Raw genomic sequence first — 11,270 nt, 5'->3', positions numbered from 1 at the left:
TTTAGCAAATTGACCACATGTAGGTGCAGAGAAATTCATGATATATAAAGGAATCCTCAATTGGAGTCTAAACACTGGTGGTGGTGGTGATGATGAAGAGGTGAATAGCAATGCTCAAGCTCCTGGTGAACACGCACTGGAAGGATACCTAGGAGCTTAAAGCAATGAGGACTGTCTGCAGATGGAAATGGGGTGAAAGAGAGTTGCATCGCTTTACCCTGAAATGACAACTGACTACAGCAGAGAGTAACATAAGATGAGAGTAAGATATGATTGGTTTTTAGGAAGTAACAACATAGAATAGCATAGTGCAGGGCTATTCAAATCTTACCCTGGAGGGCCAGAGCACTGCAGATTTTAGCTCAAACCCTGATCAAACACACCTGAGCAAGCTAATCAAGGTCTTCATGATCACTAGACAAACACAGGTGGTTAAGTTTGATTAGGGTTGGAGCTAAACTATGCAGTGCTCAGGTGAGGTGGCCTTTCTGTGTGGAGTTTACATGTTCTCCCTGTGTCAGCATGAATTTACTCCGGTTTCCTCCCAAAGGCCAAAAACATGCTAGTTAGGCAAATTGGAAATGTCAAATTGTCCCTCTCACCATGAAAATAGCCATAGATGCTGGAATGGCGTAAAGAATAAAGAAACTCCATGTGTCACATTTCTTGAATTTCTTGAACATTTCCACCTTTTACCACTACAGAAGCACAATACGACTTCAAATGCAGCACAGAAAAATGTAATAAATAGTCAGAAACCAAAATGGAATTTTAGTGTAATACAATTTTTATTTAATTATTTTAATTAATTTGGAGAGAATCCTTTGGCTGCCAGGGATGGGTCCAAATCTCATCACTAAAACAGAAGAGAAAGTGTGGAGCACAAATTATAACATGTCTTTTATAAATATAAGTTTCTTTTTTTGTCATTTGTGAAACAGTTCAGATAAGAAAATTATTGTAGCCAAATAAAAAAACAAACAAAGTTAAAGTGAATAAATAAATAAAAATAAATAAATAATGCATGCATTAATTGATAAAGCAAGCAAACAGAAGATTACATACCATACTGGACAGGGCTCCCAGTCCACCAAAATGTCTGCTTTCCCCTATTAAGGAAACAACAAAACAAAAAAAGCAAACACATGAATTTCATTTTTAGCATGATGTTTAGATTATGTTTGGCTATAGGCATTAAGTTTAAGTAACACAGTGGGTCACTGTTGATATTTACAGCATCTGATCATGGATTTTTCTGTTCCTTCTTAGCCTGCAATTTAAAAAGACTAAACACAGAAAGTATCTACATAACAATTATGATATCAATGTTATTTATTACCCACAAGGAAGTATTTAAATCCTATATTAGACTCTGCATATGGTCTATATGCATTTCTTTTATGACTGTCTAACCTTTGTGACTGTTGTAAGTAGTTAGAGAAATAAGCAATAGAACTATAACAAATAACCAGGGGTAAAATAGCAATGTCAACACACTGATAAAAGCATCAATGTTTACGTACACTTACTCCTTTTAAGCTTTTTCTTATCAGGCATAAGCTTTGGTCCACCTGTAGGATAGAAGATTACAGTCCAGTCATATATCCACTAAGAAAAAACTCATTAATAAAAAAAGGACAAAATGCTTAGTTGTAATGTGTGTCTGGTACTAAACATGGGCATCAGAAACAAAAAAATGTGGGTGGGTCTAAAATATTTACTGGGGTAGATACCATTTTCTTGTATTCTGGTGCATTTTAATATTAAAAAAATGCTTTTATAACCTAAAAGCTTTGTTTAGCGTGTTGTGGAAGTGCATCATGCAAAGTAGTAAAAACAAAAACAACATGGAGTTTAATTTATAGGGACTCTAAATTAGACAAGCGAAACGGATTTGAGGAAGCAGCAACTAAAATGTGGAACGGAGTTGAATTTATTAAGGCATTACTCTAGTGCAGTTTTCTTCAACCCTGGTCCTGGAGGACCTCCTTCCAGAATGTTTTAGATGTCTCCTTAATCAACACACCTATTTTAACGTATCAGCTTGTTAGGAAGACATTCTGGAAGGAGGCTGATGAGTTGGTTCAGGTTTTTTAAATAAGGAGACATCTAAAACTTTCTGGAAGGGGATCCTCCAGGAGCAGGGTTGAAGAACACTGCTCTAGTGCAGTGGTTTTCAAACTGGGGGCCGCGAGATGGTGCCAGGGGGGCCCCAGTTTTATGTCATTTTATGAAATACATTAATTTATCATGAATTCTGTGTAATTAAACCTAAAAAAATAAGGCTACTAACCAAAAGCACTACTTTTTTGTATAATTAAATTTTTTTTTAAATAAAATGTTGAGTTTTAGAACAGTTTTTTGTCACAAATTTTCTTTGGGGGGCCGCGAAGGAATGCACCGTACACAAGGGGGGCCGCACGCTGAAAAAGTTTGGGAACCCCTGCTCTAGTGGAATAGACTTGATTGCCGGTGCCCTGACAAGTGAAAAGACTAAAGGTACATTCACATAAGCGATTTTGTCGCTCGTCTCTTCAAGAGGTCGTTTGGGGGTGTTTCTAAATCTGGTTGTCATAAACAAATGAGTAACGTCCACTCCAGTAACTGATAAGAGACGGATGACATGAACTTCACTGCTTGGCTCTCACTGGTAGTTGCTCCAGAAAATCGCTCATCACTTGCACAAAGTTAAACTGCATTCAGACTAGCAGTAGCAGTGTGACACGATTTCATTTATTTCAATGGAAGCTTGGTGACTTCTGGTGACCCGACTGACAATGGCCATTGGCTTCTGAATGGGTGTGTCAAATTTGAGACAAGGTTGAGAAAAGTTTAACTTTATACAAATGATGAGCTACTTTCTGAAGTGACTACCAATAAGAGCAAAGCAGTTGAGTTCCTGTCATCCATCTGTAGTCAGTTACTGGAGTGGACGTTAATCATTTGTTTATTACAACTAGATTTAGACACTCCCCTAACGACCTATTTGAAAGATACGAGCGCCACAGTAACAAAGTCACACGTAATATGTATGAGGCTTTAAACTTTTCTTAAATTTGTCGTTCGGCTGGACATGCCCAATCTGGTCGCCAAAGGTCACTGTCGCTCGTGTCATCGAGCTGGCATTGAAATTAATGAGATCGCGTCTCTCTGCGCTAGTCACTGCTAGTCTGAATGCAGCTATATGCACTAAGATTAAGATGCATTCTGGTCGATCGGATTACAAGTGGACTAGACTAAACACAGGTTTAAACAGTGTTCAAAACGTTTTGGGCTCATCCACTTTTGACCACATTCAGAGGTAGGCTTTTATTTTGTGAGCATGTAAAAGTTGTGCAAGCTTATTTCATCAATGGCTCTGAAATATCAGAGAAAGCTCTTACATAAACATGTACAAAACACTGTGCAGCATGTTTACTAACACCACAAGCAGCGGACTTTGACATAATATTAGTTTGCGTCAATTTAAACCCGCCAATTCTCCCGCTCACTTTTAAACGAAAGCAGAGGGACTCGCTCAGTTTCTCACAGTAATTAGGATGAAGTGGTCGAAAGTGGACAAAACAGATCAAGTCAACTCAAGGTTTATTTATATAGCACAGATTTAACACAAGTGTAGTGTGTTAATCCATCTGTAAAACAGATACATTTAAATACCACCAATAATTACTCTACAAACATTATTTACATACCTGGCTTTTTCTTTTTGCGACAGAGTGCAAGATTTGTGACTGTGGCTGACCATGTGTAGACACCTGTGGGTTTGAAGAAAGAAAATTACTCATTAACCAAATAAACCTTTAACTTCTTATTTCAAATACTGGACAATCACAACATCACTGTGCTGCAGTACATGTATAAGTGTGAAGTACATGTAGCCTATAGTTATTGTGATTTAAAGTTTTATGTTAAGTGTTTATAAACAAGGACATTAAGGATCTACTGTATATATGATACTTAACATCTTCTGTTACTGGATTTTTTAAAAAAAATAGCCTTTTGTTATGGGTGATCTATAAGCAATGTAACTGTGTTTCAGCTGGTGCAAAGAGTTTGCTTTACTTTTAAAAATGTCTATAGTGTATTGCATGTACAAAAAATGAAGCATGACCAAAATCAAATCTACTTTATGGTTGATCTGAGTGGCAAAATATTCTGGTGCGGCTGAACAGATTTATACAACGTTACATGTCATCTTGTAAATACAGATTAGTGCTGTCAATCTTCCTCTATTATTCCATTCAAAGTACATTTCATAGTTTTTTTAATATTCAAATTATCCCAATATATTGAAATGTACTTAAAATGTAGCCTAGTCACAGACCTGTAATAAGCACATCTAATCATTCAATTGTGTCTTTATGGAACAAGAAAAACTATGACCATATTTAACACCTACAGCTACAAGTATAAGTGTAATAATTGACTCCAGTCCTTTGAATTATTTGAAAATAATGTACACCTGCGTTGTAATACTTCACTTTGCATCATGCCACATTACCACCTTGAATGTGCATTATTTTTAATATTCAACTGCCCGTCATCAATTATTCCTAACGCAAAACACATATAAATAGTAATTTTGCACTTAAAAATGACAATCCACATTGTGTGTTTTTTGATGTCTTGATGACACATGACAAAGACACCTATTTTAATGTCAGAAAACCCTATAACATGATATGTTTGAGTTCATTTTCGCAACTTGATTTCATGCGTCCTGCAATGTGACCATTTCACATGCACACAATGCAATGTTGATGCTGAAAATATATCAGCCTTAACCTGAATAAAGCTCTATGGGAAAACACTGGACAACAGGTAGCGTTAAGGTAACCCATAGGTTAAGTACTTGAAACCCAGATATAAATGGCAACTCTTAAAATCTGTCTTAATTACCTTGGCCCTTCGTAGTGCTCGCCTGCTCCAGCTGCCCTTCCATAGTGTTCGCTGCCTCCACCTGTCCCTCTGTAGTAGTCGCCTGCTCCACCATGTTTGTCATCTCTTCCAGTTGTTTGCATTCTCCAGTGGGTCACAGGGTGTGAGGTGCAGTGTAACCAGCTGATCATAATGCCACTGGAATCCTGGGTCCAACCTGTGCAGGTTAAATCATATGGATGTTTTAAAACATAAGACTTTAAAGGGATAGTTGACAAAAAAATGAAAATTCTGTTATAATTTTTGATCCTCATGTTGTTCTAAACCTTTATGAATTGTATTTCTTCTGTTAAACACACTTTGTGTTCATTAGAAAAAAGAATCCTTTAACTATGGGATTGGGCTGTACCTCTTAAGTGTTTGAATCATATGGTCTAATTTTTCCAAATCAGATTTATTGCCACTTTAGATTAGAGCTGAGGTAACGATAGACTATTGGATGTGTTAGATATGTGCAAATCTATATTTGATTGATTCTATAGGACCATAACAAATACAATATATCTTTTGATCAGGAAAAAACAGAGTGCTTATATATTATCAATTCAAAGAATAACACCAAGTGTGATGTTTGTTTAAAGAAAAATGTATGCTTTATGCTTTCAAGTTAGCAGCAGCGTAAGTGTATGATGTCTCAAGCCAACATTTGATGGTTTCCTTTTTTTGTGTTATTTCTGCTAATGGTCCATCTGCATTGTAAGCTCTACATTTCATATACAAGAGTATAATGAGATTCATTTTCATTTGATTCAGTAACTGAGTGACCTACAAAAGGACTTTACAAATTTCAATTGATGTGTGTCCCTACAAACAATTGTTTAAGTCAGTGTGCCTAAACATTAAAAATGATGTTGTATGTGGGCTGAAAACAAATAAAATATGGCTTCTACAAAAAAAAAAACATTCCAAACATAATAATTCCTAAGTTAACATAGTATGTATTCAGGTATATGCTTGAACCAAGTTAACTATGGGTACCAAATCCCATCCGCTTGTTTGTCTGACATCACACAGCACCGCTTCCGGGTCCAAAAGCTCTATCAGATGCTGAGGAAACAAACAGAAATACTGATATACAATCACAATTCTAACCTCTCTCTCTATGTGGACATCCCAGATGATTGTTCAATCATTACAATGGTAGTGCACAGTGTGAGTTTATAAAAACTTAGCTTAAATGCATGAAATCAATAAACTACCATGTTGTAAATGTCTGTTTAGATTTCACTCAAAATCAGTGAAGGCGTGGACCTGGAAACGGTATCCTTACGTCACAAATTACCAAGTGGATTGAAGGCCAGTGTGCTGCAAGCTATAAATAGAAATTACCTTAAAAGTACCCCATGCACAACTATCCATGTCTTAATTAATATTCATGATATACCGATCAATCACATAATCATAGTAGTTTGCTATCAAAATAAATGCCATAATTCTTCATCCCCAAATCTTGTGCAAATGCTTTCAAACCTCACAATACTATGCAGGTAAAAGCAGTGGACTGTAGAAATTGTTTGAGTCAGTTGTCTTATAAGTTGTTGTTTGCCAAATCTTACAGAATGGTTTGATGGAGTGCTGTTTGACTGTGTCTAAGGTTAGATAAATATTGAAATACTTCAAATGTTTTGAAAAGATCCAGTGTTGTGCTAACAAACTTTGTGGTTATTTAAAAACAAAAACCTCTCCCAACGTTTTACTGTCAATGAGTTTAGGTGTTGATGACTGAATTTCAGTTTTATGGAGTGAGCTATCCTTTCAAAGGGAACATTTCACAAGACTTGGCGTCCCCACAGTATGTATGTAAAGTTTTAGCTTAAAATACCATATAGATAATTTATTATAACATGTTAAAATAGCCACTTTGTAGGAGTGGAATCTTCTGACATCACAAGGGGAGCCAATGACCTATTTTTTCCACATGCTTGCAGAAAATGGTTTCTGTTACCGTTTTTTTTTTTTTTTTTACATTTTCTAGGTTGATAGAAGCACTGGGGACCCAATTATAGCAATTTTAAATGGAAAAATTCATATTTTAATTATATTTCCCCTTTAAGAATTTAATATTGATCAAATCTTTTGCCTACTCAACAAGCTGTGAACTGTGACTTTAAAAATACAGTGCATGCATCTCACCTTCACAAAGGTATTCATAAAAGGAACCGATCTTCTGAAGGTAGTCCTGGGCATAGGCGATAATCTCTCACACTTAATATTTTGCTTCTTGGTCTCCTTTTCACGAAGCAGAACTGGCTTGTATCCAGTAGCATGGAGTTTGTCAAGCTGCAATGACAACATTGTGTATTTACTGAATGGAATATTGGTTAATGTCATTCAGGATATTTTTTACTTCATGGTGAGTTTAGCTTTTGTATAACCAAGTATGTGAAAACAGGAAAGAGAAATACATTAAAAGAAAACAGCAAAAACATAAATGACATCATAAGGTTAATAGGTTTGGCTGGTAACTATGGTAACTATTGTGCAATTGGACAGTGACAATCTACTGTATAAATTTATTCAAAATAAAGGCCAAACGTTAATCATTAAATAGGTTGCTTTGGATGAACTACAGAATCTGCAAAAGTAGTATGAATGCAGTCTATTTGATAATTGTCATTCAGAGAATTCCCAAGTGTCACTTATATTTTGTTGTGGTAGATAATTTAGGACTGTGATGTGTTAAAGTGAAAATGTGTTTACTGAAGAGAATTGCCACTAAAATAAAAACAATATATTAAAAGAGATATACAAGAATATGTAAGAAATTCTACTTACTAGGGCTGCACGATAAATCGCACGTGATTGTCATGCGCATCTCTTCAGTAAAGCCGGTTCTTTGATTAGTAGTACACCAACATCACCTGCTTTGAGATGGAGCAGCATTTACTACACAAAGCCATAGTTACCTGACAACCGGGGCAATCCCGCACTAATCATCGCCTGCGATATGTATGCGATATGGCCCAGCTTGCCAGTGAACTATGGCTTTGTGTAGCAAACAATGGCTCTTAAAAGTGCCTTTGGGTTTATAAAATAAGCAACGTTAAATCTAAGTTGTAACAGGTGATTCGATTGACAGGACCTGCAGGGAGAACAGAAAATGTTTATTATGTAGTGTAAATTAGCTCTAATATAAGGCTTAAATAGTGTACCCCGATAGTGGGGATTCCTATTTTCTTACAAATATTATAAGACAAATATTAAAACTTTAGACTATATTAAGCTCACACAATAAAGCAATGACCACTTTAAGTTACCCTAATGTTGATAACCCTGCTGAATAAAACAGCATCAAACCAGCATGGGAATCATTGGTCTATGCTGGTTTAGCTGGTGGTCACCAGCATACCAGCACCAAAACACAACATATGCTGGTATGACCAGCATGGGATGCTGGTGCTAATGCTGGTTTAGCTGGTGCTAATGCTGGTTTAGCTGGTGTTCACTAGCAAATCAGCACCAAAACACAACATATGCTGGTCTTGCTGTTTTTTCAGCAGGGAACTTATACTAGGTTAACGTTAGCTTCTTAATGGAACTTTAATTCTCTAACACGAAACATTAGACTTCCCTTGCGAAAATTAAACATTGTTTTACTACAGTTAAGAAATAACCATGGATTTGAAAAAGAAGTTAAACCATGTTTGGTTTAGTAAAACCATTTTGCAAATAATCGATACACACAAACCGTGGTTACTACACTTTTACCACAAAAACATGGTTAATATTCGCACGGGTATGGCAATGTCAGCCTAATGCCAAAAGAAAGGCGTGAATTATAACATTTAAACAAATAGTGAACTTTAAACGAAAGCATCTTGACTTACCTGAACAGTGATTTACGCGTAATGAGAGAATCCCTGTCAATTACGAGTACCGAAGAAGAAATCACCCAATAGCAAAGAGGACTGGCTCAGATTCCATAGCAACGGAGGCAGAGAGGATTCTGGGAAAAGCAGGCGTCCGAAACGGGCTTATTTTTTTTCAATGAAAGTAGAAACAATCAAAATTGATGGCCATAACATCGTATTGTTGAACTATCAAGCACACGTCAGTGTTCATGTGTTGAGAAAATATTGTGATCTGCAGCGGGCCCACATGTAGTTTTAGCTGGTGCCTTCACCATAGTAGATGTCGATAAGGCTCATGGGTAGTGTAGTATTTACTCTTGTATTTGACACACGAAACCGATCGAAAAATCAATATTTCTCAGAAAAAACGGCAACATTTGGAAACGATTGCAGTAGCAAAACTCTGCAGTCTCGTAAATTAACAATTATGTCTGCTGACGATGGTTTACAATGGCGATCATCATGCAGAATATTAAACAAATAAAAAAGGATAAACATCTCCTGATTAAATGTTGAGTAAAGTAGCGCTTAAAGTGTAATAAATTAATGACAAATAAAGTAAAACAATACAGCCCCCGGGTATATACTATTGCAATACATTAGATTAAATTCGTGCTGAAAAACACGAAAAAATAATAGGACAAAAAAACGTGGTGCAGGCACGAAAAATCCTTCCTATTGAAATACATTACATTGAAAGTCGTTCTGACTAGCACGAAAAAAAGGGGAAAATCGTGTCCATGAACACGAATCAATAGATTAAATTACGTGACTATGTCACGAACTGCCGTGAGACTGGGTTGGTCGATGATGTTTAAGTCGTCATCGTGTCACCTCCAAAATACGAATGCATACAGGTTGAAAACAACACGAGGATGAATAAATGATGACAGAGTTATCATTATAAATTAAAATATGTTCTTACTGCAAGTCATTTAGGTAATCAAGAAAATACTTTACCCGTTGTCTTAAACAAATACAGCTATGCTTCCAGGCGTGTCGACGTTGCTGTGGTTTTTCGACCGCTGTAGTATGAAGGGTAGTGGAAAAAAAAGTTTTCAGGTGTTTTTAACATCCCAAACGGTCTCGTACGATTTTCTTGCGCCTTCAGCTGAGACCAGGCTGTTTAATTCGTCCTGGTATCACCTCCGCAAACTGTAAGGAAAATAATTAAATACATTACAAAAACATTTCGTTATCAGCGTGTTCATTTCCATGCAAGCTTTTCGTTAAACCAATAATGCCAACGAATACACAGCACTTTTAAAACACACGAATTAAAAAACACTCTGTCATTCACGCACAAAAGAAACAAATTCTGATTTTTACCTAACTTATTTGTCCCCGAGAAGGGGAGCGCACCGTTCATGGAAACACTGCAATACCACGTCGATGCATGGAGTGGAAGGAGCAAGCTCCGCTTCCATTTCCGAAGGTCAAAAATCCATTTAACGTATAGTCCCCGGGTAGGAGACGTATCAGACATTAAACTGATAAGAACAGATACTACACTTGATCTTAGCCAAAAGGCCGAGAAGCGATACCGCAATAGACGCAGCCAAAGGGCAGCCGGCGAAGGCGCTGGCTTTCGGGGTGGAGGCTAGCGGGCATTTAACTCTAATATGAAGTAGTATGTAATATGAATATGTAGAGTGAAAAAAAAGTGTTAAAGTGTTTTAAACATCCAAATCTGTTCGTTTACTTTGTATTTTTTTCCTGTTTTCGAGTAAAAAAGAATTCTTAAATCGAGATGCATTTTCTTAAGCAAAGTGGCTTAGATTTTAAGTCTTGTTTACTGAAATAAATTCTAAAATGTAATAGGTTAAGGCCTAAATCAAGTAAAAATATATGCCAGTGGTTTAAGGGAAATAAACCTAAATTGAGTTTATTATTGCATTAAGTTGGAACAGAAATTAAGTTTATTTTTCTTACCCCACCGGCAGATATTTTTACTTGTTTTAAATATAAACCTGTTGCTTTTTAGAATTTATTTCAATTATTACAACACATAATATCTTAAGCCACTTTGCTTAACAAGTAAATGCATCTCGATTTAAGAATGGTCAGATATTTACTAGAAAACAAGACAAAAACTTCCAAACATGAATTTACAGACGGCTGGAAATTTTAAACAAAATAACTAGACATACCTATTCGGGTCTGCTCCCGTTTGCTGTGATGAAGGGGGTCTTAGTCCAAAGCACATTTTGAGGAATACTTACACATTTTACTTCTTATTTCTTTAGAATGAATTATTATTTATTTTCAATTACAAAGTATGCGATCTGATTTTCTATTTATTTATTTATTTAGCTTGTTGCATTTAAATGCACATTTGATTTGTTGCCGCATCATTCCGTGTTAATGTATTTCAATGTATTTGTTTATAAGCAAAAAGTGCGTTATTATAATTCATTATATAGCTGCGAAATATATAAAAGTATTCCCAGCAAACACAAAACGTTTTTATAACGTTTTTGT

At 36.1% G+C, this 11,270-nt stretch overlaps 1 non-coding gene across 1 annotated transcript; it reads right to left on the bottom strand.

Annotated features, from left to right (window-relative positions):
* Window positions 1-10,140: 10,140 nt before the first annotated feature.
* LOC141364447 (U2 spliceosomal RNA) lies at window positions 10,141-10,331 on the bottom strand. The gene has a single exon (XR_012370167.1). It is a non-coding gene; the product is annotated as a U2 spliceosomal RNA (small nuclear RNA).
* Window positions 10,332-11,270: the final 939 nt, after the last annotated feature.

Source organism: Misgurnus anguillicaudatus, chromosome 6, assembly GCF_027580225.2.
Source record: "Misgurnus anguillicaudatus chromosome 6, ASM2758022v2, whole genome shotgun sequence".
NCBI lineage: Eukaryota > Metazoa > Chordata > Actinopteri > Cypriniformes > Cobitidae > Misgurnus > Misgurnus anguillicaudatus.
This window is presented reverse-complemented; position numbering and strand designations above follow the sequence as displayed.